At 43.7% G+C, this 27815-nt stretch overlaps 1 long non-coding RNA gene across 1 annotated transcript; it reads left to right on the top strand.

Moving 5' to 3' along the window:
- The first annotated feature begins 455 nt into the window (after window positions 1-455).
- On the top strand, window positions 456-27150 carry LOC109497970. The gene is made up of 6 exons (XR_006595133.1): window positions 456-1977; window positions 3899-4025; window positions 22440-22581; window positions 24621-24838; window positions 25176-25269; window positions 27016-27150. It is a non-coding gene; the product is annotated as an uncharacterized LOC109497970 (long non-coding RNA).
- Window positions 27151-27815: the final 665 nt, after the last annotated feature.

Here is a 27815-nt window from a genome sequence, read left to right on the forward strand (position 1 = left end):
TTCCATTGTATATTCTTTACTTCTTTGTCAAAGATTAGTTGGCCATACGTTTGTGGGTCCATTTCTGGGTTCTCTATTCTGTTCCATTGATCTGAGTGTCTGTTTTGTGCCAATACCATACTGTCTTGATGATTACAGCTTTGTAATACATCTTGAAGTCCGGGATTGTGATGCCTCCTGCTTTGGTTTTCTTTTCCAAGATTCCTTTGGCTATTTGGGGTCTTTCCTGGTTCCATACAAAGTTTAGGATTGTTTGTTCTAGCTCTGTGAAGAATGCTGCTGTTATTTTGATGGGATTGCATTGAATATGTAGATGGCTTTGGGCAGTATCGACATTTTAACAATATTTGTTCTTCCTATCCATGAGCATGGAATGTTTTTTCCGCCTTTTTGGGCCTTCTTCAATTTCTTTCATAAGCTTTCTATCATTTTCAGGGTATAGATTTTTTCACCTGTTTGGTTAGGTTTATTCCTAGGTATTCCTTGATTTATCTTTCTGCTGCTCGATTATTGGTGTATAGAAATGCAAGCAATCAACTTTTCTCATTTTATGGAAGTAAGACTCTTACATCAATCTAGGGACACCAATTTGAAGTCTTAAAAATATTTGTCTTCAATATCTAAATTGATTTTGTTTCCCTATGCTTCAATCTATTCATCTTGGTGCTTATTTTTTAAGATGTTGGTTTCTATTTACAGAAAATAAATAATTTGTTAAGCAGTTTTACTTGTGAATGCTTATTTTTCCGATGGTTGTTTTTACTCCCGCATCTGGGCCCTTTTTAGTTTTCTGTGTAAATGGAAAGGCAAAAACCTCATTAGATCCAGGCAGCTGATGTGTGTTCACTCAGCAACACAGGAGTCTGTGTCTTTGGCGAGCTTTTCCCTTGAATGAAAGGGCGGACTTGGGGGCCTTTCATGGGGATTGTTGGGAGATGTGTACAGACAGACCTCTCTGTAGGCTCAATAGACGGGGGACAGAGCTCGAGGGGACCCTCCCTTCCCCCGCCAAAGCCGGCAGTGCCTTACCTGATGGCAGAGCACGTTGGTCTGTTTCCCGAAAGTTGCCTTAAAAGAAAGGCTATGGCCAGTTCAGGGCCCTCCGCATAGTACTTGCTTCCCTCTTGGGTTGCAAAGTTCACGCAGACTCGTGGAGGTGGTTCTCCTACATTTTACAGGAAACACAATCCTGAGCGTCAACCCTTAGGCAACCCCTCGGGGGTGTAAGAACAACCCAGAAGTGTGGCTGTCTTTTCTCATATCCCCGACTCACTCTCCTGGTTCTTCAGCCCGGAGCCCACGTCCTGCTGTGGCCGGTTCTGAGTTGGGAGATCCCGCCTGGCTCTGGACAGAACCGAAGACTCTTGCACATTCCGTGTTTGTATTAGGGGGTTGAGCACAGCGCCTCCAGTACGTGCCTCCTACTCTGTATCTTACAGAAGCCAGTCAGAATTTGTCACTTGCTGACAGCCCCCTTCCCTGTACTCCTCTGCCCTGATAATGTATTGGTGTTTTTATGTCTCTTCCTGCTATGGCTTTGGAGGCAGAAGAGAGAAATCTGGAGATGAATCCAGCCCATCTTGTGGTGTTGAAAGCATCACTTATTCTTGAAATTGTCACCGCCGGTGGCTTCATTCGTTTGATGGCTGTTTAGTGAGCATCACTGTGGACCTCCTCTGCTCTAGATGCTGCAGATACTGGGCACCTGGGGGGCTCAGTTGGTGAAGCGTCTGACTCTTGATTCCTTTGGCTTGGGTCATGATCTCACGTTTTGTGGGTTCGAGCCCCGCGTCGGGCTCCATGCTGGCAGTGCGAAGCCTACTTCAACTGCTAACCCGACCTCTCCACCCGTATGTGTCACAGACGCCTGACACAGAACATGTCCAAGATCTACCCCGCTCTCTGTCTCTCTCCTGAGTGGTTAGTTTCGTATATGCCACCAGCGTCGACCCAGCTGCTCTTGGATATAACCTCGGAGTAAGTAGTGTTCCATTTCCCTGCTTTCCCTAACCAATCGCTGATTAATTCCATTTAGAATCTGCTGTGCTTTTTTTTTTATTATTAATTTTTTTTCACTTTTACGTATTTTTGAGAGACAGAGACCGAGCACGAGTGGGGGAGGGGCAGAGAGAGAGGGAGGCACAGAAGGAGAAGCAGGCTCCAGGCTCCACGCTGTCAGCACAGAGCCCCACTGTGGGGCTCAAACTCACGCGCAGTGAGATCATAACCTGAGCTGAAGTTGGACACTTAACAGACTGAGCCACCCAGGTGCCCCTCCACCGCACCTTTTTTTTTCCATATCTTTTTTTTTCATTTTTCTAATCTTTATTTTTGAGAGAGAGAGACAAAGTGCAAGTGGGGGAGGGGCAGAGAGAGAGGGAGACACAGAATCCAAAGTAGACTCCAGGCTCTGAGTAGTCAGCACAGCACAGAGCCTGACGTAGGGCTTGAACCCCACAAACTTCGAGTTCATGACCTGGGCCGAAGCTAGACGCTTAACCCGCTGAGCCACCCAGGCACCCCAGAATCTGCTGCACTCGTAAATGCCCCTGTTACTACATTAAAATCTTCTCTTATACTAGTTATTACTTGGCTCTCTGACTTCCCTTTAAAATAAGCTTTCTCAACCTCAACGCTCTCGGTATTTGGGGCCAGATAATCCTTTGTTGTAGAGGCTGTCCTGGGCATCACAGAACATTCCACAGCATCCCTGGACTCCCCCCACTATATACCAGAAGCACCTTTTCCTCAGCTGGGACAATGACAAGTGTCTCCAGACATTGCCAGGTGCCCCCCCAGCAGCAGGCAAAATCATGTCGGTTAAGAAACCACTGCTTTCACACACTCCCCCACTCTGCTCCTAGGGCGTTGCTTTCCAAATATGAATCTGATCATGATAGATAGACAGATAGATAGATAGATAGATAGATAGATAGATAGATAGATAGATATAGATATCCCCATTGTCCACGGAAGTCATCCCCAAAGCCAGGTGTCCACCCCGGAAAACTGCATGAGACAATCAAGCAGTGTATGGTATGCAAAGAAAGTATTAGAATACCCTTTTGTGTGTCTTTCGTGCCTACAAAAATTAAGAAAGGAAGCTTTACCCTTTGGTGGGTAGCTGAAGAGTCGTAGAGGTACGTCATTTACAAGTTAATGCACCGAGGGAGGCTTAGGAACTCTTACTGGCGGGGTTGATAAATACCTGGAGGCCAGTGGTCTCCAGGAGAAAGTCCAAAATTTCTCTGTGTCTGACCACTAAGTGCCTCTCCTGCTCTGAGTCTCATCAAAGCCCCCAGCCTTATCCTGTCCCACTGCACCACTCACAGCTCTCTTAATTTAATGTGTTTTTAACGTTCCTACACCTTTGCTTAGCTGTTGCCCATATCCACACGAAACTCACACTGATTGGTGTGCAATCAAATATTGATCTCCGTGATGAACGTGACCTGAGAAAACAAGGAGATTGAACACCCCTCCCTTTGTGATTTCACTCCACCTTATATACACATTTTTGCACGGCCCCCATAATTTATTATTGTGCATGTATGTGTTTTGTAGAAAGTCTCCTCGATGGTCTGTAAACACCTTAAAAAAGGGACCAGTGTCTCCTTTGCTTTACCATCCTCTACAACTAGAACAGTTCTAGGCATATAAAGGGACTCCCATTTTTATCATTTTATGAATTAATAAGTAAATGGAGAGACAGAGTATTTCTATTATGATGTCTTTCTCCCACAAAGCATAACATGAAGGAAGGTTAATGGCTGACATCCTTTGTAATGTTTTCTGGTAAATTCTTAACATTGAACGCAGTAGGGATTCATTCCCACGCATATTTCCCACATTGTCTGGTCTTGAGCACTTCACAGAGAGCAGGATTGGTCTGTTACAGGGATCAGTGTTGTTCGAAGATGTATCTGTGGACTTCACCAGGAAGGAGTGGCGGCTGCTGGACCCGGCCCAGAGGCTCCTGTGCAGGGATGTGATGCTGGAGAACTATGGGCACCTGGCGTCCCTGGGTAAGCACCGCTCCCCGCTCAACTACCAACAGCATCCATTTCCTATCTTAGGAACCAAATCATTGTAGGATGTAGCGAGTATCAGACTTGAGATGTGGGATTTAAAGACCCTTTTCGGGACTTGAAAGTATGTTGTATCCTCGCCTCCCTGGTGCAGAGGTCTCCTTTGATGAAGGCTCTGTCATCGTACAGCTTCTAAAGCTTCTCTCTTCTGATTCTTCAAAGGGCCTGAACCTTCAGCAACTTTGCCAAGCCCCATGTCATTTCCCACAACAGGGCGCTGTGTCACCAAAGCTGAGCTGATATTCAAGTTGGAGCAAGGAGAAGAGCCATGGGTACCAAGGAGGGAACTCCCAAGTCAGAGCCCCCCAGGCGAGTTAACGAAGGTAGACAGAAGGTGTCTGGTGGACATTGGATCCCAAATGGCCAGTTCAGGGTATTTTTCAAAATGTTTTAGAAATCTCTTTTATTTTAAGTTTATATATTTCTTTTGAGAGAGAGAGCAAGCGGGGTAGGGGCAGAGAGAGAGGGGAGAGAGAGACTCCCAAGCAGGCTCCACACTGTCAGCACAGAGCCCGACGTGGGGCTCAAACCTGCCAACCGTGAGATCATGACCTGAGCTGAAATCAAGAGTTGGACACTTAACCAACTGAACCACCCAGGTGCCCCAGGAATTTCTTTTATAGGCTTCTAGAAGTGACTAAAGACAGATGATCACCATGCCTTAGATATCAAACCTCCAAATAGCACTCTCATGAGTAAATGCTCTTCGTGTTCTGTTTGACTTTTACATACAGAGAGATTGGCTGGGTTTTCGTAGAACCCAATTGCTGCCTTCCTCACCCGAGACCTTCATTTCCCTGTCTTTCTGTTCAGCAATGGCCATTCACCTTCCCTTCTGTGCCAAACACTCTGTAAATATACAGTTGTTGGTCCACTCTTATGTTCAACAGATATTCTTTTTTTTTCATGTTTATTCATTTATTTTGAGGCTGGGAGAGAGAGGGAATCCCAAGCAGGCTCCACACTGTCAGCACACGGCCCAATGCGGGGCTTGATCTCACGAACCATGAGATCATGACCTGAGCCAAAATCAAGAGTCAGATGCTGGGCGCCTGGGTGGCACAGTCGGTTAAGCGTCCGACTTCAGCCAGGTCACGATCTCGCGGTCTGTGAGTTCGAGCCCCGCGTCAGGCTCTGGGCTGATGGCTCGGAGCCTGGAGCTTGTTTCCGATTCTGTGTCTCCCTCTCTCTCTGCCCCTCCCCCGTTCATGCTCTGTCTCTCTCTGTCTCAAAAATAAATAAATGTTAAAAAAAAAAAAAGAGTCAGATGCTTAACTGAGCCACCCAGGCGCCCCTCAACAAATATTTATTAAGCACCTGCTGTGCACCAGTCACACTCCAAGCAGAGGGGATACAAAGTCTCTACTCCTATCAGTAGACCCAATTAGCAAATTGGCAAATTTAGCAAAAAATTGGCAATTAGCAAAATATATATATATATATATACATATATACACACATATATACATATATGTATGTGTATATACATGCACATATGTGTATATATATGTGTGTATATATATGCATATATATGTATATGTATACAAAAAATTGGCAATTAGCAAAAAATATATATATACATATATATGTATATATAAGCATATATATGTGTGTATATATATGCATATATATGTATATATATATTTTTTGCTAATTGCCAATTTTTTGTATATATATACACATATATATCCATATATGGATCCATATATGGATATATATGTGTATATATATACAAAAAATTGGCAATTAGCAAAAATTGTATATATTACAATTAGCAAAAATGTATATTGCTAACAATATTAGCAAAAAAGTTTATATTGTATATTGTATTGTAATTGTGTATATTACAATTAGCAAAAATGTGTATTGCTAAAAAATTAGCAAAAAATGTATATATATGCATATATATGTATATATACACACATATATGTATATATACATATTTACGTGTGTACATATATACATTTATATGTATATATGTGTGTGTGTGTGTGTGTGTGTGTATATATATATATATATATATGTATATATGTCTGGTAGTGATCAGCAGTATGAAAAACTGAAATCAGTTGAAGGGCATTGGGACTGACATGGAGTGCTGTTCTGGAAAGGAAGTCGGGGAAGGCCTCTTTGCAAAGGTGGACATTGGTCAGGAACAGTAGAATACAGTTTCAAACAGGATGGAGTAAGCCACAGGTTATCTGAGAGATTTCCAGATTGAGGGAGCAGCAGGTACAAGAGCCTCTGAGATGCGAGTCTCCTGGGTGTAATCAGGGAACAGCAAGCCGTCAGTGGGACCAGAGCGGGGTCAGAAGAAAGTCTCAGCTCATGTCAGAGAGTCAGCAGGAGCAAAGCTTTCTGGTCCTCAGAAGACTGACTTGTACTCCGAGTGAGACATTAGAGAGGGGGTCAAGGACTGCACCTGTAAGCACTACGTTTGGAGGTCAGGAAGGCACGCGGCCCTAGCAAGGGAGACTGAGAAGCACCCAGTATGGAGGGAGGAGAACCAGAAGACAGTGGTGTCCCAGAAGCCACATGAACAAAGGGTTTTGAGAAGGAGGGAGTGAGTTCCAGCATTGCAGGTGGATGCGTGAAGTCAGAATCGCCTCCTCTTTTCTTGCAAGTTATTCAAAGGCCACAAGAAAAATAAGAGCAACATGTCAGCCCCATTTTCGTTAGTGGTTGGAGGCGGCTGAAATCCCAAACTGAAAGCAACAGAAATCAGGCTTGGTCACGGAAGTAGAAGTCGAAAAGAACACCATACAAACCAGCCATGGAAAATAGTGTCAGAACACATTGTGCAGATAGTACTTACTTGCAAACCTTGCCGTAAATGGAACTTGAAGTGATGAGATTCTTGTTTAAAAAAGCAATTGGGGGGCGCTTGGGTGGCTCAGTCGGTTAGGCATCCGACTTCAGCTCAGGTCATGATCTCCCGGTCAGTGAGTTCGAGCCCCGCGTCGGGCTCTGTGCTGACAGCTCGGAGCCTGGAGCCTGTTTCAGATTCTGTGTCTCCCTCTCTCTCTGACCATCCCCCATTCATGCTCTGTCTCTCTCTGTTAAACGTTTAAAAAAAAAAAAAAAGCAATTGGATGGTAGCATTGCCCTGAAGGATGTATAGGTTCTGAGTAGAGCGAAGGATAGACTGTGTGCTACCCGAGTAAGAACACGAGAGTGGGTTTGTATCTAGAGATTTCCAGTTCACAGAATTAAATGCCCTGGTCCGATATGATCTGACAGGACTGGACTGGTCACTCAAAATTGTATTGTGATTTTGGGTATAAGAACCTAGCGTAAACTCTAGGTATAAAAATCCAATATCAAATTTTCCTTGCTCACGTATTGGCTTCTATTTGTTTTATCTGCTACGGAAAAGTCATATATTTTTAGGCATACCGTGGATTTTATTGCATAAAATGATAATAGCAGAGGATAATAATAATCACCCATAGCTAAAAAAAATTTTTAAGACAAAGATTAATGAAGGTCCTTGGACCGAGTTGGATAGCCAGCTGCTTGAGTTTTCACAGAAAAGAGAAATCAGAGAGGAAGAAAACATGATATAAAGGTGGAATTAAAAATTAGTATTGTGACAGGACACAATGGGTTGGCAAAGTAAATCAGCAGATCGAAAGAGGGAAAAGTAGAGGTGTCAGTCAGGACAGATAACTGGTGACCAATTCTGATAGAATCAAATGAAGCCCCACCAACCAGAATGCAGAGGTGAATGGCTGGTTCTCGCCTATTTTAACACTCTCTTTGGACGTTGTTTCACCATATCACAGCTCTGTGAAGAGATGGGGATGAACTATAAGACTGACCTTTAGACCCAAGGAACTTAGTAATTTCATAGGTTTAATTGGGAGTTGGTGTACAGAATGGGAAAGAGGAGGAAGAGATTGGGAACATGGAGAATGGAGTAAGGATTCCGCTGCAGGTGTTAAAATATGGGCGCGGGGAGGATATGGCTCTAGTCTCTGACCTGCTGTAAACCTGATCTGGGCTCTGGTACTTCCTTCTTACCCCGCCCCCCAGTCTCCCTTGTCTCCCTCCTCACTGTCCCTTGTCTTTGCCTGTCCTCTGAATATCCTCCCTCCTTGTTTTCCTGAGCATCCTTTTTGCTCAGTTCACCATTCCTTATGTCTTATTTCAAGCCCTCTAGCCATTCTTTTTGACAGAACTCTAATATGATTTATTGGTTTTCTTTGATTGCCTCTGGTCCAGCTTTGGAAGGGCTTTCTGGGCTCTTCTGGCCTTCTGGGCTGCTGCTGCTGCAGATTTTAAGGCCCTTTTTTTGCTTCTCAGCCTTTGTACCTCCCGGAAAACCCGAATGCACAGGGCCTTCTTGGTCGCCCAGCGGTGGTGGGCTTTCCAGTGGAACGGAGGGGGAAAGGTGTACTCCGTCCCCAGGTCCTTGCATACCTTCTCAAAGGCACATGGTTGGTCTTATGGAGGTTGGTCTTGTGAGTATCTTGCTCCTCTGGTGGATGCTCATCAGCAGACAGCCCTTGTGCGTCTCGTCCTTTCAGTGGCTCCGCGTGTGCGCTTCGTAATTGCAGATCTTGATGGTCAAGGCGACAATTCGAGCCTCCAGGAAGCTGCTACTCTCAGGGTTTGCCACAATCTTCTTCATCAACTGATCTTGCTTGACTTTTAGTTTCTCCTTCTGGTTGGCCATTTCCAAAGACAAGAGTCTTCTTACAACGTCATCAAACTTCTCAGTTCCAGGAATGTTCTGGTAGTCTTTGAGCAGTTGTGGAAGGGGGTAGGTGGGTCATCTTCTTGGCTGGGCTGGACTGGTTTCTGGGTGGCATATCCACAAGCAGCCAGGAGGGTGACACCCCCAGGAGGGGAGGGAAGGCCCCACTGGTGGCGGGGAGGCCTGGTGCGCGCACCGCCCGGCAGCCCACGGACTGGAGCCTGGGCCGCTGCCTGGGTCTGAAGCGACCTCAGCGCTCTCCACGCCGTTCTCAGCATGCTGACCTGTGACCCCGAGGGGCCAGCGCCACAGCCACCTTCCCTTTTGCGGCACAGATTGTGTTACAAGGACGTCACCATGCTGGCTCAGCCTCTCTGTCCATTCTGACAGCATATTCGTAACAAACCAAAGTCACTGGTATTAATTTTCAGCTTTCTCTCCTCTTTCTACTTTTCCTACCACAATGTGTTTTTGTCTTTGTTATCATGCTACCAAACCAAAAGAGTAGAATAAATATTTGCTCAGGACTTCTTTCATCCCAGAAGACTATGTCTAAAAACTTAAGAATCAACTCTACATAGTCCACTTGTGCACATGCTGTATCTCAAGAAATGTGTGAAGATTTATAATGTGTATCAATTTTTCATATTTCTAGAACGCCAGAAAGCCAATAACATGAAAGAAAGAAGCCAAGAAAAGGTAGGTAAATACTTGAGGCAAGCTTTATTCTTCAACAGCAGAATATTGACTATGGAGAGAGGCAAGATGTTGAGAGAAGCATTTAATATGGCCACAAATCCAGTGCCCTCAAGAAAAATATCCCATAAATGTGACTCCTCTGGAACAAGCTTGAAAAGTGTTTCAGGATTAATTATTATTAATAGAAACCAGATAAGAAAAAAGCCTAACGATCTCAATGGATGTGGATTCCTTGATATGGTACATGAGAAGACTCACCCAGGGAACAAGCCCTGTGAAAATGATCAAAAGAAATCCCACAGACATAATGAGGAGTTTATACAACATCAGAAGAATTCTGTTTTGAAGAAGATTCTTGAATATAATAAGTGTGGGAAAGTCTTTCACAAAAAGGCGGCCTTTGTTACACGTTAGAGAGCTCACAAAGGAGAGAAATCCTCTGAAGGTAATGAATGCAGACAAGCCATCACCCAAAAGTTAAAGCTCAATGCTCATCCAAGAACCCTTAGGGAAAGGAAATCGCATGAATCCAATAAAAACAGGAAATCTTCATGCATGAAGTCAAAACATGCACATCAGAGAGCTCACCTAGGGGAGAAATACTATGATTGTAATAAACTAGAGAAATCCTTTAGCAGGAAGTCCAACCGAACTCAACATCAGAGAGGGTACAGAGGTGGAAAACCCAAGAAGTATAATGAAAGTGAGGAAACCTTGTGGAAGTCATACCACATTCAGAGTGAGAGAACTCTTGGAAAGAAAATCTATGACGGTGATAAATGTGGGAAATCCTTCCACGCAAAGCCATGCCTACTCAACATCAGAGAACTCATACAACAGAAAAACTTAGTGAGGGTAATGATAGTGAGAGCACTGTAAAGAAGGAGTCACACCTCCCCCTAAATCAGAGAATTAACACAAGAGAGAACAGCTTTAAAGGTAAAAAAAAATGTGAGAAGTCCTCCTGTGAGAAGCCAAAACTCACTCAACATCAGAGCGCTCACAAGGGAAAGAAAGCCTATGACTGTAATAGATGTAGGAAAAGTTTTCGTAAGAAAACAGACCTTGCTCAACCTCAGAGCACACACACAGGAAAAAAGGCCCTTTGAGTGTAATGAGTGTGGGAAGTCCTTCTTTGTGAAGTCCAACCTCACTGAACATCAGAGAACTCACACAGGAGAGAAACCGTACAAATGTAATGAATGTGGGAAAACCTTCTGTGTGAAGTCAAACCTTACTCAGCATCAAAGGACCCACACAGGAGAGAAACCCGACAAATGCCCTGAATGTGGGAAAACCTTCCATGAAAAAATCAGCCCTCGCGAAACATCAGAGAATTCACACGGGGGAAAAAACCCTATGAATGTAATGAATGTAGGAAAATCTTCGGCCAGAGGTCAGCCCTCACCGAATGTCAGAGAAAAACACACAAGAAGAAAACTCCCATCAACGCTGCCTGCGTGCGGAAGCCTGTGTCTACAAGTCAGACTCGTTGAACGTCAACAAAATCACAGGGCTGAAAAGCTAAGATGTCAACACGTGTAGGAAAGTCTTCATCAGTCGGTTATAGCTTATTGGAACTAGAGGATTCATGTGGGAGTGAAACCTCATGAATGCTTTGAACATGTGAAATCTTTCGACAAATATTCAAGGAAATTGAGGGGAAATGTATCAGTTTAAGGAATATGGATAAAAATGTTCTTGCGGAAGTATTAACCAGAAGTCCTGTTTCAGATGTGATACCAAACTTATTATAGAAAAGAGAACGGAAGATATTCTGTTAATAGATTGTGAAGCGTGGAGCTTTTCTAAAAGCGTAAATAATTTAAGTCATTGATGCAACAGCCTGAAATGTATGTGTGAAGACTGAGGCATTTTGGACTATACGCATATAGTACATGAGTGTGCCACACGACATGAATCACGTGTACAGTCGATTTGTGTGCAGGAACCCACCGCTGTTCCCGAATCTCAACAGTACAGCACATAGAGACTAAGTGGAAATGGAGCCATCCCCTAACCTGTGACCCAACAATTCCACTTCTAGAGACGTACCCGAAAACAATAGTTCTCAACTGCGCCTCCCAAAGGGGTATTTGGAAACACTGGGATGGTTTGGCTGTCACTGTGACAGGGTGCTACAGGCAGTTAGCGTGTGGGAGGGCCGCAGATCCCAAACGTCCTACAATGTGTCGGGAAAAGGACAGGAAGAAGAGGTTCATCCACGAAGACGTGGCTCCATCACAGAACAACGCTGCCCTGGAGAAACTCTTGCACAGCCGCAGCCACAGACGTGTACAAGAATGTTCACCGCATCACTGCAATAATTTTTTTAATAACAGTTTTAAAAAAGCGGAAAGTAAAAAATGCCCGTTAGTGACAGACTAGATAAATAGATGTTGGTGATGGTCATACCATGGAGATAATATATAACAATGAAAATGAATTAATGAGTTAGACACCGCAAGATTATTATACCTTAAAGCAATAATGTTGAATGGAAAAATATATATATAGCTATCATGTTACTGCATTTCAAAAACAAAGTTCAAAATGCAAAGAATTCACGGGTGCCTGGATGGCTCAGTCAGTTGAGTGTCTGAGTTCAGCTCAGGTCATGATCTCACGGTTTGTGGGTTTGAGCCCCGCATCAGGCTCTGTGCTGACAGCTCGGAGCCTGGAGCCTGCTTCGGATTCTGTGTCTCCCTCTCTCTCTGCCCCTCCCCTGCCCATGCTCTGTTTCTCTCTTTCTCAAAAATAAACTTTAAATTTTTTTAAAAAAATGATGCAGGAGTACATTGTTTGGGAACATAGATAGATAGATCTTTGTGTAAATATACACATAGAAATATATATGTGAGCCATAAAACTACAAAGGAAAGAAAGTGGATGATTAACAAAATCTAGGATAGCTATTACACTTGTGGAGGAAAAAGGGACTTACATTTACAGAGAGAGAAAGCTTCATGTTTCTTAAAGGGGTCACGAGTATACAGGTGTTGCTTTTAATATGCTGTATCATATCTATGCATACATAACTATTTCTGTTTATAGACTTTGATTTTCAAGAAACAGGCTTCAAGATCATTGCATTAGAATGTTAACAAAAGTGGTGTTTTGGCATAAGGATCATAGTTAAGATATTTTTCATTCATCTATTTTTCTATATCCAAAATTTCCATAATGACTTTTTCTTTTATTTATTTATTTTTTATTTTTTTTTCAACATTTATTTATTTTTGAGACAGAGAGAGACAGAGCATGAACGGGGGAGGGTCAGAGAGAGGGAGACACAGAATCTGAAACAGGCTCCAGGCTCTGAGCTGTCAGCACAGAGCCTGACGCGGGGCTCGAACTCACGGACCGCGAGATCATGACCTGAGCCGAAGTCGGCCGCTTAACCAACTGAGCCACCCAGGCGCCCCATGACTTTTTCTTTTAAAAAAAAAAAAATGTTTACTTATTTATTTTGAGAGAGAGAACAGGGAAGGGGTAGAGACAGAGAGAGAGAGACAGAGAATCTCAAACAGGCTCTGCACTGTCAGCATGGATCCCAATACAGGCCTCAAACTCATGAACCGTGAGATCGTGACCTAAGCCGAAGTCGGACATTTAACCAACTGAGCCACTCAGGCGCCCCGATCCAAATATGCTCTTAACCTTTAAGTTCTTCAGCGTCTCATCAAAAATGATCTCATAGGGAAGTGGCCATTAATATGTATATATATCCAGGTTATGCTGCTTTTCTGTCTTAAACTAATGTTTTGTTTTTTAAACTAATGTTTTTAACCCTCCGTAACGTGAGGATCCACAGGAAGGTCTGGAAAGAGCAGAGAAGGGAATGGGCTTTCAAACGTGTGTCTTTTTGACTGATGGCGCTCCCTTGGTTGTCCTTTCTAGTAAGAAACTTTTTGAGATGCGTGTTTTGACTTCATTTGGAATGACGGACAGGGCCCTGAGGATGGGCACCTTGACTTCTAATCTTGGCATGGCCTCCAGCCCAATTTTATTAATCTTTAAAACAAAGAGCAGATTGAGACAACTTTATTGTCTTCGTCTGTTTGGGCTGCTATAATAATCCCACAGACTGAGGGTCTAATAAAGAACAGAAATTTATTTCTCCTGGTGCTGGTGGCTGGGAAGTCTGAGACCATGGCAGGGTCTGCTGAGGGCTCACTTCCTGGTGCACTGTCGCTTCACATGGTGGGAGGGGTGAGAGAGCTCTGTAGGGTCTCTTATAAGGGCAGTAATCCCATTAAAAGAGCTCAACCTCATGACCTAAGCACTTCTCGAAGCCTCCACCTCCTAACACCATCACAGCTGGGCGGTTAGAATTTCAATATATGAATTTTGGAGGGATACAAACAGGCCATGAGAGCTATTATGTGCCTCCAGTATTGTCATTCTGAACTTTGCATGTCAATGTACAGAGCAATCCGCACATCCTTAGAGGCCAAAGGTGATGATCTGGAAAGAACGAGTGGAGAATAAAGCAAGCATGGAATGTGCATGTCCTCAGCTGAGCCCGATGATGCCCTCCTACCTAGATTGTACCCTTGCAGACACCCAGTAATAGTCTTTTTCTGGTAGAATCTTTTCCTGCCAGTCCCCCAGTTCAGTTCACCTCCTTTTTTTTTAATGTCTATTTATTTATTTTTGAGAGAGAGAGAGAGAGCGAGAGCACACACAGGAGGGGCAGAGAGAGAGGGAGGCAGCAAATCCCAAGCAGACTCTGCACTGTCAGTGCAGAGCCTGATGTGGGGCTTGAACTCACAAACTGCGAGATCATGACCTGCGCTGAAATCAAGAGTCGGAGGCTTAAACGACTGAGCCACCCAGGCGCCCCTCGGTTCACCTCTCTGGAAGTTGCCCCAAGCCTTCCATTGTCACTCAGTCCTGACAGTCTCTGCAGGGGGTAACACTGCAAATTTTGCATGCTCAGAATAGGAAGACCAAGAATTATATCTGACCTGGCTTCCTGTCTGAGGCCCTCCTGCCTGTTCCCAGAGCCTTGGTAAGAAGTCTCGTTTCAGTGTGAGTCCCCTTACTAGAATTATTCCTTGAGCCTCCTCCTAACACACAAGAGCTGGTGTATTTACAGGGAGTCAGCATCCGGGCCCCAAGCACAAATTCACTTCAAATGGAACCTCCACCCCGGGGACTGGTGTCTATCTCTGATGGCACCCGCTGCCTCCTGGAATCCCAAACCTGGCTTCTGGTAAACTCAAAACGGGGCCACTAAGAGAACTAGCAGTCTAGAGAGTCCAGGAGCCATCCTGAAGCCCCAGACATTCAATTTGGCCTCAAACTCTGAAGAAACACCAAGAAATTCAAGGACTAGAAGGCAGGAGTCCATTTTAATTCAACGTGTGTTTCCTGGAGTCACTTGAGGGCATTTTTATTGGGCTGAGTGCTCTGAAGAATTCAAAGATGATCAAAGTCCAAGTCTGGGTTTTAAGCAGCATGGTATATTGGGAAAACGTGAAATTTGAAGTAAAGTTGTTCTAGGATTTGATCCCAGAACCTCCACTAGACTGGAGGACTTACTTCATTTCTCCGCACATCAATTTATTTGTCAAAATAAGAACGGCAACACCAGCTGTAGAGTTCGTGGAGCTGCTTAATTAAAAGAACCTAGCAAAGTGCCCGTAGTGAGTGGTGGTGGTGGTGGTGGTAATGGCTTTTAATAGGATTTTGTTATGCAACAAGCAATGAAGCAAGTATGTATACGCCGTTTTGCGTTTAATCTTTAAAACAGGCTTACGGGTGGGGGTGGGGGGCGCCTGGGTGGCTCAGTCGGTTGAGCATCTGACTTCAGCCCACGTTATGATCTCGCAGTCTGTGAATCCAAGCCCCGCGTCGGGCTCTGTGCTGACAGCTCAGAGCCTGGAGCCTGCTTCAGATTCCGTGTCTCCCTCTCTCTGCCCCTGCCCCATTTTCACTCTCTCTGTGTCGCTCAAAAATCAACATTAAAAATTATTTTAAGATAAATAAAATAAAACAGGCTTATGAAATAAGTTCTCTTTCCAAGACTATTTTAGAGACGAGGAAAACAAGCGTTATAAATGTCACTTAAAATTATTGGTATTATAGGGAAGCCAAGACCCTGGAGTTGAACCCAGGTCTCTCTGGCTCCAATATTATTGCTTTTTTTTAATATGAATTTGCACTATTGTTGCTTTTTTCAGATCAGCACATAATATTCATTCTCTTCCTTGATGCTCTCAAGAAACTTTTTTTTAATGTTTATTTTTGAGAGAGAGAGAGAGAAAGACAGAGCATAAGCAGGGGAGTGGCAGAGAGAGAGACACAGAATCTGAAGCAGGCTCCAGGCTCTGAGCCGTCAGCACAGAGCCTGACATGGGGCTCGAACTCATGAACTGTGAGATCATGACCTGAGCTGCAGCTGGACACTTAACCAACTGAGCCACCCAGGCACCTCTCAAGGAAATCACTTCTTAGAGTACCAGCCTGTATGTTGGCTAGGCCACACTTGCAAAAGCACAGTTTCCAGAATCTTCTTGTGCCCTTTGATTCATGTCCTGGGCTCCTCCTACCCAGCACCCTGCTCAAGAGAAGAAACAAATGCAAACCTAGCCCATTCCACCCTTGCTCACTCTCTAACTCAAAAACACTATAGATAGATAAAAATAGAATTCTGAAAAGTTCCCAGTAACACAAGAAGACAGGAAGAAGAAAATAGAGAAAAATGAAGAACAGTGATAATAGAAATAAACAAAAAACCAAATGGCAAACTTAAGCTCTAACTTGTCAATTATTACATTAAATATAAGTGGTCTAAACACCTCAACTAAAAGATTGACAGTGCAAATTAAAAAACATGCCCCCGTCTTCAGGAAACTCACCTGAAATAAAATTATATAGGCTAGTTAAAAGTAAAAGGATGGGAAAAGATATACCACACAAACATGCATTGAAAAAAAGTGGCTATATATATATATATATTTTTTTTTTGACTGGACTAAGTGGTTTTACTGGGGAAAGCCAAGATTACAACGAACTTAAGAGTTGGCATGGTGCCCTTCTTCTTGCCAAAGGTGGGCACAACATTGGCAAAGTAATGGTTGTACTACCTCTGCCTCTTGGCTCAGCCTGCCTTCTTTTTCTCCTGTTTGGCCACCTTGGGAGTCTGCCCTCTTACTTTCCCAGCACGGGCCAGGGAATGATGGATTTTACCTCCCAGCATGGAGCTGGCTACTTCCAGGGTGTTCAGAGCCTCCACTCCAAACTGACCTAGGGTAGCCTCATCCTCTAGGGGTGTGCCTGCCAGGAGCACCACTTGATCTTCTGGAGCGATGCCCTCCAGAGGGACTACATGAGCCTTGATCTGGGCAACAGTCTCCTCACCAGTCACCTCGAGGGTGTGTAGCTCCTGGGCACAAAGAGCCGCATGTCAGCAACTGAACTGTGGCCACTGGAGCTGCAACCGAGAAGACAGAGTCGAGAAAGAGCCAAGACTGGTTACATTAATATCAAATAAAGTTAAACATCTAAGAAAAAAGTTACCAGAGACACAAAGAGACATTACATGATAATAAAAGTAAACACAGCAATCCTAATGTGTATGTACCAAACAACAATAACCAGATCTGCCAAATATGTAAAGCAGAAATGGATGGAACTAAAAGGAGAAAGAAACAAATCCACAATTAATAGTTGGAGACGCCAACACTCCGTCTTAATAATTGATAGAAAGAGACAGAAGATTATCAAAGATATATAATTCAGGGGTGCCTGGCTGGCTCAGTCGGTTGAGTGTCCCGCTCTTAATTTTGGCTCAGGTCATGATCTCACGATTCGTGGGTTTGAGCCCCATGTAGGGCTCTGTGTTGACAGTGTGGAGTCTGCTTGGGATTCTCTCTCTCCCTCTCTCTTTACCCCTCCCCACTCATGCGCTCTCTCTCCTTCTCAAAATAAACATTTTTTAAAAAGATATAGAATTTGGGGTGCCTGGGCAGCTCAGTTGGTTGAGCATCCAACTTCGGCTGAGGTCATGATCTTGCAGCTCGTGAGTGTGAACCCCGTGTGGGGCTCTGGGCTGACAGCTCAGAGCCGGGAGCCTGCTTCAGATTCTGTGTCTCCCTCTCTCTCTGCCCCAACCCACTCACATTCTGTCTCTGTCTCTCTCAAAAATAAATAAACATTAAAAAAAATTTTTAAAGATACAGAATTTAATTAACACCGTCAAACAACAGGGTCTACTTGACAGCAGACCATAATATAAACCTCAAATTTTTTAAATCATCTAGGCTGTTTTCTCTGACCACAGTAGAATCAAATCAGTAGAAAAAAAATAACATGAACATCTCCTAACACTTGGTAACTAAGCAGCACACTTCTAAATAATCCACAAATCAAAGAGGAAGTCTCAAGAGAATTAATAGAAGTACATTGAACTAAATGAAAATGAAAATACGATACACCAAAATATTTGGGATGTACTAAAAACATTTTAAAAGAGAAACATAAGGGGGGCCTGGCTAGCTCAGTCGGAGGAGCAAGCAACTCTTGATCTTGGGAGTTGTGAGTTGGAGCCCCGTGTTGGGTGCAGAGATTACTTAAACAAATAAAACGTAAAAAAAATAAATAAAAGAGAGACATAATCTAAGATCACAATCCAAGAATCTAGAAAAAGAAGAACAAAATAAACCCAAAGCAAGCAAGGAAAGAAATAATAGAATATACCAATGACACCGAAAACAGAAAAATAATAGGAAAAAAAAGCAACAAAGGTAAGAGTTGGTTCTTTAAAAATGGATAAAATTGATGTCTGTAGAAAGATTGATACAGAAAAAGAGAGAAGACACAAGTTACCAGTATCAGTAATGAAATGTGATATCATGACAGACCCTACAGACATCAAACTAATAGAGCAATCAATGAACAGCTTTATACCCATAAATGTGACAACTTAACCCATTCTGAAAAAAAAGAAAAAAAAAACGACAAACTACCACAACTCACGCAATATGAAATAGAATTAAAGAAATTGAATTTGTAATATAAAACCTCCCCCAAAGGGGGTGCCTGGGTGGCTCAGTTGTTTGAGCTTCTGACTCTTGATTTCGGCTCGGAGGGTTGTAGAATGGAGCCCAGTGTCGAGGTGTGCACTTAAGTGTGGAGTCTGCTTAGGATTCTGTCCTCTCCCTTTGCCTCTCCCCAGCTCAAACTCACTCTTTCTCTAAAAATGAAGTGAGGGGCGCCTGGGTGGCTCAGTCGGTTAAGCGTCCTACTTCAGCTCAGGTCACGATCTCGAGGTCCGTGAATTCGAGCCCCGCGTCGGGCTCTGGGCTGATGGCTCAGAGCCTGGAGCCTGCTTCCGGTTCTGTGTCTCCCTCTCTCTCTGCCCCTCCCCCATTCATGCTTTGTCTCTCTCTGTCTCAAAAATAAATAAACATTAAAAAAAATTAAAAAAAAATAAAAATGAAGTGAAATAATGAAATGAAATGAAATGAAATGAAATATAAAAATTCCCCAAAAGGAAATCTCTAGGCCCAAATGATTTCACCAGAGAATCCTACCATGTGTTTAAGGAAGAACTAACACCAATTCTATACACTTTATTCCAGAAAACCAAAGAAAAGAAAACACTTCCCTGTTTAGTTTGTGAAGCTAATATTCACTGATGCCAAAACCAAAAAATAAAAATATATACAATACAAAAAAATTACAGACCAATATTCCTTTGGCTATAAGCACACTAGTCCTTAACAAAATAATAGTAAATAGAATTATTCATTAATTATATGAAAAGACATGTGAATATATGAAAGAATTATATACCATGGGGTTTATTGCAAGGATGCAAGGCTGGTTTAATATTCAAAATCCATCAGTGTAATCCATTATCTTAATAAACTAAGAAAGAAAAATCACATTGTATTGACCAATGAAGGAAAATTATTTGACAAAAAGTATTTTAAATTCATGACAAAAACTCTCAAAAAAAAATAAGAATAGTTGGTAGCTTGATAAAGAGCATCTAATAAAACCCACAGCCAGTGTTGAGACTTAATAGTGAAAGACTGGATGCTTCCCTCCCAAGATCAGGAACAAGGCAAGGATATCTGCTCTCACCACCCTTATTCAACACAGTGCTGGAAGTTCTAGCCTGTCTCATAAGGCGACAAAAAAATTTAAAAACACAGATCAGAAAAGAAGGAATTAAAACTGTCCTTACTTGCAGATGACATGATTGTCTAAGTAGAAGACCCAAGGAATCTTCCAGAAAAGAAAAGGAAAGGAAAAGAAACCCTCCTAGGACTAGTGAGTTCAGTAAGGTCACAGGATATAAGGTAAACATGAAATTCAATACTCCAACAATGAACACATGGCCACCAAAATTTAAAATACAATACCATTTTAAATTGCTCCCCCAAAAAATATATGGTTAGGTGTAAATCTAACGAAACGTGTGGAACTTGCATGCTGAAAAGTACAAAATGCTAATCAAAGATGATCTAAATAAAAAAATGGATGAACATACCTTGTTCATGGATTGGAAAACTCAACCACAGTAAAGATGTCAATTCTCCCCATACTGATACATATGTTTAATGCAGTTGCTATTAAAATCCTAACAGGAGGGGTGCCTGGGTGGCCCAGTCAGTTAAGCGACCAACTCTGGCTCAGGTCATGATCTCTCAGTTCATGAGTTCAAGCCCCTGTGTCAGGTTCTGGGCTGACAGCTCAGAGCCTGGAGCGGATTCTGTGTCTCCCTCTCTCTCTGTCTCTCCCCTGCTTTTGCTTGGTGTGTGTGTCTCTCTCTCAAAAATAAACATTTTTTTAATTAAAAAAAATCCTAACAGTTTTTTTTTGTAGATATGGGCAAGATTATTCTAAAGTTTATATGGAAAGAGAAAGGAATGAGAATAGCTAAAACAATTTTGAAAAAGAATAATAAAATGGAAGGCTGCCTACTGACAATTTATGATAAAGCTAGGATAATCAAGACTGTGTGATATCAGTGAACAGATAGACGTGTAGATCAATGGAACAAAATGAAGAACCCAGAAACAGACCCATACAAATATCCCCAATTGATTTTTTATAAACTTGCAAAAGCAATGAAGGAAGAGGAGACTTTTGACCAATTAGACATCTATAGATGAAGAAATGAACCTCGACTTCCAAAGGAGGACAGTATGGGCTTTAGATTCAGGCAAACCTGACTTTTAATTCTAGTTTTGCTCCTTACCACTGAGTGATTATGACTCATTAAACCTCATTAAACCTCGAACCCAAGCCTGGAGCTCATCAACGACATCTTACGGATACTGAAAAAATAGCAGGTGAATGAATGGGCTCCATTTAATTTACTAGGGGATGTTCCCGGAATGGCCAGCAGAGGGCTCTAATCGCACACGAAAGACCATAACTTCCTGAAAGCTTGTCTGCCTTGCAAATCCCCCCTTGGCATTTCAGGCACCCATTTTCATAAACCCACATTAATGCACAGTGCTGGGGAAACATTTTTCACAGCTATGTGTGTCACTGTGTTTCTTTCAAAGAATCAAATCGATAATTGTAATTATACCTCCTTTTCCTTGCTTACTTTAATTATTTTCATACAGGAATAGGCATGCATACTCCACGGGAACAATATTGCCCCCAAGGGGGTGAAAATTGGTTCTTGGGTCCAACCCAAAATCTCAGATACTGTAATGGCTTGTGGCCTTCAAAGGACCATAGTACATAAACAGATATACAGTATATCTATGGTATTAAAGTTTCATGGGGAAGGGAACAATTAGGGGAAAAAAATATCTAAAAAGGGCTTTTCGGGGTGGAGGGGAGCTGTAACGTAAAAAATAAAGGTTGAGAAACACTGCAATAAGGAAAGATGAATCAAGAGAACGCCCCATCATTGGCCCACATCTGAAGTTAGGACAATCCCGGGGCTCCTGGGTGGCTGTTGGTTGAGCATACGACTCTTGATTTCAGCTCAGGTCATGATCTCATGGTTCATGGGTTCAAGCCCTATGTCTGGCTCAGCAGTGGCAGCCCAAAGCCTGCTTGGAATTCTCCCTCTCTCCCTCTCTCTCTCTCTCTCTCTCTCTGCCCCTCCCTGCTTGCTCGCCCTCTCTCTGTCTCTGATTAACCTTTTTTTTAAAAAAAAAAATGAAGTTAGGGCAGTCCTTTCTCCTAGAACTTGGGGTAGGCCACGATCCTGTCCAACATAAAGAGCTCCTAACTAAAGATCTTGTTATTGTTCAGAAGGCACTCCTCCAGGGAAAATTTAAATTCCATTATAATCCATTATAATCATTCCCGAAAGTTTCTCCTGTACCACCCTACTCCCCCCCCCCTTCAGGTCCAGTCCATCCCGAAACAACCATCGATCTGCTTTGTGTTGCACACTCTTTTTTTGCTTCTTTCACTCAGCGTAATTATTTTGAGATTCCTCCATGTTGTTGGGTATATATTTTAAAATTTTTTAAATGTTTTCTTTATTTTTGAGAGAGAGAGAGAGAGAGAGAGAGAGAGACAGAGCATGAGTGGGGAAGGGGCAGAGAGAGGAGGGGGAGACACAGAATCCGAAACAGGCTCTGCATGGTCAGCACAGAGCCCGACGCACGTTCAGACTCACGAACCATGAGATCATGACCTGAGCCGAAGTCGGACACTTAACTGCCTGAGCCACCCAGGCGCCCCGTGTATATTCATAGTCCATTTCTTTTTACTGCTGAGTACTATTCCATTGCGATGCTGTATCACAATTTGTTCATTTGCTCACTTGTTCGTGGATGTTTGGTTTGTGTCCCATTCAAGGCCGTCGTGAATAAAGGTGTGCGTATTCACGTCCAAGTCTTTGTGTAGGTCATGGGTTTTCATGGCTCTTGAGTAAATACCTAGGAGAGTGCTACTGGCCTGTATGACAGGTGTGCCTTTAACTTGGCAACAAAGGGACTGATTAAAGTCTCTCTGCCCAGGCTATGGGACCCCTTTGCCACTCCTCTGGGAGAAGCCACCTTGTCTAATTCACAAGGAGTCTTTCCTGGGAAGCCTCACGTGATCCCTGATGGCCACACCCTCGGAGGGCAGCAAGTTGACTACTGCTCTCACTACAGCAAGGTGATTTTCTGGAACCTCCCTCCAGAGGAGAGAAAACACGCCTACACCCGTATCATCACTGGTGTGGCAAAGTACATCTGCTACAGCACAAAAATGTGGGGCGCCCGGGTGGCTCAGTCGGGTAGGCGGCCAGTTCTTGGTTTGCACTCAGGTCACGATCTCATGGTTTGTGGGTTCAAGGCCCGCGTTGGGCTCTGTGCTGACAGCACAGAACCAGCTTGGGATTCTCTCTCTCTCTCCTCTCTCTCTGCCCCTCCCCTGCCTCAAAACAAGTAAAACTAAACTGGGAAAAATAGTGGAAAATATAGAAAATGCTTGCAATTTTTCAAAGGCTTGCAACACCACCAGTGAGAGGTAAGAATGGCCCACAGTCCACTAAACGTGGACTTTTCCTAAACATAGTGTACATAGAAATGTATGACCCTGTGTCTCTTCTCCACGGAGATACATCTTTCACAACTTAACTCTCCTGACCAGGTAGTTAATCACCCCTTTAAAAAGCCACCGTCCCTCACTCAGTTTCCAGACCTGAGCCAGTGTTGGGATCCCAAACACACGGACTGAAGCAGACTGGATCCCTAGAAGGACCCTGTAAAACCATGACAGATAACAACATGCCGGGGGAAGCGGGAATATGCAAGCATTTAAAAAAAAACCATCACACAGCGTCTGCACTGGCATTTATGCCCAGGAACCCATGCGAGATTAGTGTAGAAATGAATATACTTTATTCCTGCTGTTTTAATTCAGCCTTACTATTTATTTTTCTATGTTATTTCTCTCCTTTTTCATGTGTTTGCTGGCTCGATAACATGGCCATTGATTATCTTTTTTTCTCTTAGGTTTTAGTGTTCGATACTTTTCCATTCCGACAGCAGTTACCTTCCCCTTTTCACATTTAGAGTAAAATACATAATCGCAATTATATAATCTTCCATTATATGAAAAAATACCATCTATTTCCCACTTATAATACAACACTTTTAAATCTCCATGCTCCCAACCCCTGTAGAGATTTAAATGCTTTTATTCTATAACATTGCAACCCAGGCAACAACGGATGTTGGTGAGGATTTGGAGAAAGAGGACCCTATTGGCACCGCTGGTGGGAATGCAAGCTGGTGCAGCCATTCTGGAAAGCAGTATGGAGGTTCCTCAAAAAACTAAAAATAGAACTACCCTACGACCCAGCAATTGCACTACTAGGCATTTACCCAAGGGAAACAGGTGTGCTGTTTTGAAGGGACACATGCACCCCCATGTTTATGGGCACGATCAACAATAGCCGAAGTATGGAAAGAGCCCAAATGTCCATCGATGGATGAATGGATAAAGAAAATGTGGTATATACGATGGAGTATTACTCAGCAATCAAAAAGAATGAAATCTTGCCATTTGCTACGTGGATGGAACTGGAGGGTATTAGGCTAAGTGAAATTAGTCAGAGAAAGACAAAAATCCTATGACTTCACTCATATGAGGACTTTAAGAGACAAACCAGATGAACATAAGGGAAGGGAACCAAAAATACTATAAAAACAGGGAGGGGGACAAAACAGAAGAGACTCATAAATACGGAGAACAAACTGAGGGTTACTGGAGGGGTTGTGGGAGCGGGGGTGGGCTAAATGGGTCAGGGGCACTAAGGAATCTACTCCTGAAATCATTGTTACACTATATGCTACCTAATTTGGATGTAAATTTTAAAAAAGAAAATTAAAGAAAAGAAAAGCAAAAAGATATTATGAAATAATAAATACATTAAAAAATTCAAAAAAAATAAATGCTTTTATTCTCCATCTGCCCCTCCCCCCAACATGGGGGGGGGTGGCTTACAGAGGGGGGGAGGTCCTCCAGGTACTATTATTCATCTTTCATTTTCTCTCAAAACCCTGCAGATTATTGTTTGCTTTCAGTGTTGCAGGAAAGAAGTCCAATGCCTGCCTCATTGGTTTTCTTTGTAAGCTACTTATTTTCTCTTTCTGGAAGCTGGGAGGCTTTTTTTTTTTTTAATTTTTAATGTTTATTTACTTTTTTAGAGAGAGAGAGACAGTGCGTGAGCAGGGGAGGGGCAGAGAGAGAGGAAGACACAGAATCCAAAGCAGGCTCCAAGCTGTCAGTACAGAGCCAGACGCGAGGCTCGAACCTGAGGTGAAGTCAGACGCTGAACCGACTGAGCCACCCAGGCGCCCCTGGAAGCTGGAAAGTCTTGTATTTATGTTTGGCCTTCAGTCGGCTTTTCGGGACATGCCTCAAGGTGAGCTTTATTTTTTTTTCTAAGTTCTGTTTGGAATTCAACTCTTCAGATCAAGTATTTATTGGAAAACTTTCAAGGAAAATTCCCTCCTTTATGCTCTTTAATTATTGCCTTTAATGTTTGCTTTATGCTCTTTAATTATTGCTTGTTAATTATTTTCCATTTCCTCCATCTTATGAATTCCCATTACACCGATAATAATGATTCCAGTATCTGAGTATTTGGTTGCCTGCGTTGTCCCCTCAACCCTCTTCCGTTTCACCTTACGATTGCCATCTCTTTGAATCTTCGATTTGTGTGCTGTCTTATTTCTCCATTGATATTTATTCCATGTCAGGCTCCAACAGTGACCGTCCCTCCTCAGACTCCTCTCCCGAGGTGTTTAGTCTGGACGTGAGAGTGTCCTTCCGCCCAGAAGGCGCGTTATGTCAGTGAGTGTACTGCCCTGTATTTGTACCTCTTTGGGTGTTGCTTTCGTCGTTGATTTCTGTTCAGGGGGCCTTCTCTCTCCTCCAGGAGGTCTGTGCCTGCTGTTCTCTGTGATGTTCTAGTTCTTTCTCTTGCTCACTTCTAGGTCCCCAGCAGTATGTTGGTATTTTCCTTTGCTGGCTCATCGGGGCACATGGTCAGCTGCTGGGGATCTTTGGCAGGATCAGTCCCTCAAGTTGTGGATGGCCCAGTGGTCTTGGCCCTTCTGATCACTGGCCTCCAGCTGGCAAGCCATGGTTCCCAGAAGGACGTCCCCTGCTCTCCAGTCTCCTCATTTTCCTGGGGAAGAGGGAATTCAGCACATTGTTTACACCCCCCCCCCAGCTTTGTTTGTTTGTTTGTTTGTTTTTTAAGTAGGCTCCATGCCCAACCTGGGGCTTGAACTCACAACCCTGAGATCAAGAGACTGGGTCAGCCAGTCACCCCTCCCCCACGGCCTCTTAAGTGCCCCAGAGCAGTGATCCCAAAGCACCCTTGTGTGGGCCGGTGCAGCCTCTCCCTCAGGATACACTTGGACTTCTATAGATCAAAAGTTCCCAGATTTCACCAGTTTCCTTCTGACCGTGACTCCTGGGCTCCGTGCTTCTGGTCCCCAGGCCCTCACTGGACCCGGAAGCGGAAAGTTTCTCTGCCAGCTCCCTTCCTCTGGACTGGAGAGAAAAGCAAGGTCTTGTGTCCACCCTAAACCTCACAGGCTTCTTGCCTCAAAGAATGTTCTGTAGCTAGCTTTAAGCTGAAGGATGATGGCAGCAAGGATGTGTTCAAGAACCATCTCCCTGGAATGCCTAGAGGAAAATTCACTGCATTCCAAAATACTACAGGCCATTTCACAGACCACAGTGCAATAAAACCGGAAATCATTAACCAAAAAACCCCGAAAAACTTCACCAACAAAACCCTAATAGACTCAAATATCAAACTTCACTCTTTTTAACTGTCTACTGGGTTAAAGAGAAAATCAAGACAGAAATTATAAATCACTTCTTTTTTTTTTTTTCAACGTTTTTTATTTATTTTTGGGACAGAGAGAGACAGAGCATGAACGGGGGAGGGGCAGAGAGAGAGGGAGACACAGAATCGGAAACAGGCTCCAGGCCCTGAGCCATCAGCCCAGAGCCCGACGCAGGGCTCGAACTCCCGGACCGCGAGATCGTGACCTGGCTGAAGTCGGACGCTTAACCGACTGCGCCACCCAGGCGCCCCATAAATCACTTCTAATGAATGACAATGAGAGCGGAAAATATAAACCTCCGTGAGATGTGACCAAAGGAGAATTCGAAGGAAGACATACAGATTCATAGAACGGTATTAGAAAAACAAACAGAAGATTAAAAATAATGCAGAGCCCCCAGGGGTAGTCCGTGCACTATGTATGCAAGTCTAATTTTGCTTCCACTGAGATGCCTATTAAAAATAGAGTCAAGAGGGGTGCCTGGGTGGCTTGGTCGGTTAAGTGGCCGACTTCGGCTCAGGTCATGATCTCACGGTCCGTGAGTTCGAGCCCCGCGTCGGGCTCTGTGCTGACAGCTCAGAGCCTGGAGCCTGTTTCAGATTCTGTGTCTCCCTCTCTCTCTGCTCCTCCCCTGTTCATGCTCTGTCTCTCTCTGTCTCAAAAATAAATAAACGTTAAAAAAAATTAAAAAAAAAATAGAGTCGAGAGATTTTATTTCCACCTTTATATTTTGTAGAATTTCAAATCCCCCAGAAGAGCAGAAGAACACTACAACGAACATCTCTGGATGCACCCCTGGTTACGATTTTGCCACACTAGCTTGCCATCTCTCTCTGTCTCTCTTGTTATACGTGGATGCACATTTTTTTTTTTTCTGATTCATCGACAGTAGTTACCAGGATTATGACCCCTCCCTCTTCCGCACGCATCCCAGGAGAAGAGAGAAAATGTCCTCTTGTCATCGCTGGCCTTCTTGGGAGAAGGACTCTGGAGCAGGGATTTGCATGCGGAGCGCTCTGGGGCTGGACGTCCGCGAGAGGGAAGGAAGGTCTGGGCGGAGTGAGGACGTGGGGTGTCACGTAGATTCAACAAAAGCATGTGCAAGCCCCTCGAGGAGCTTCGAAGCTTCTTCAGAGTTAGTCCTGAGTTGCCGTGAGAGGAGCTGGGTCCTTCTATACTGCCCTGCCAACCAGTGATTGGACACGGGCTGCCCTGGGAAAGGGCATGACCTTGGATGAGGCAGTTCCCTTCAGCCCGGGGATCGCCCTGAAGAGAGCCAGCAACTGAAGACTGTGCTTCCAGCAGCTGTGGGAGTAAGTCCTTCCCTCCTGTGGCCAAGTGCCACTTCATTTCGGTTCCAGGAGCTCCTCCTCCAGGACGCCAAGGGGCGTCTTTCCTGGAGGACACTGACAAGGGGAAGGTTAAAGGGGCAAAGTACAACCCCGGCCAATGCAGCTGGGCTCAGGGCCGCGTTGATGCCCTTGCTCTGTCCATGTGTTCGGGATCCAGAAGCTGGCTTTGATCTGCAAAGAAAAA

Source organism: Felis catus, chromosome A3 (genome assembly GCF_018350175.1).
Source record: "Felis catus isolate Fca126 chromosome A3, F.catus_Fca126_mat1.0, whole genome shotgun sequence".
Classification (NCBI taxonomy): Eukaryota; Metazoa; Chordata; class Mammalia; order Carnivora; family Felidae; genus Felis; species Felis catus.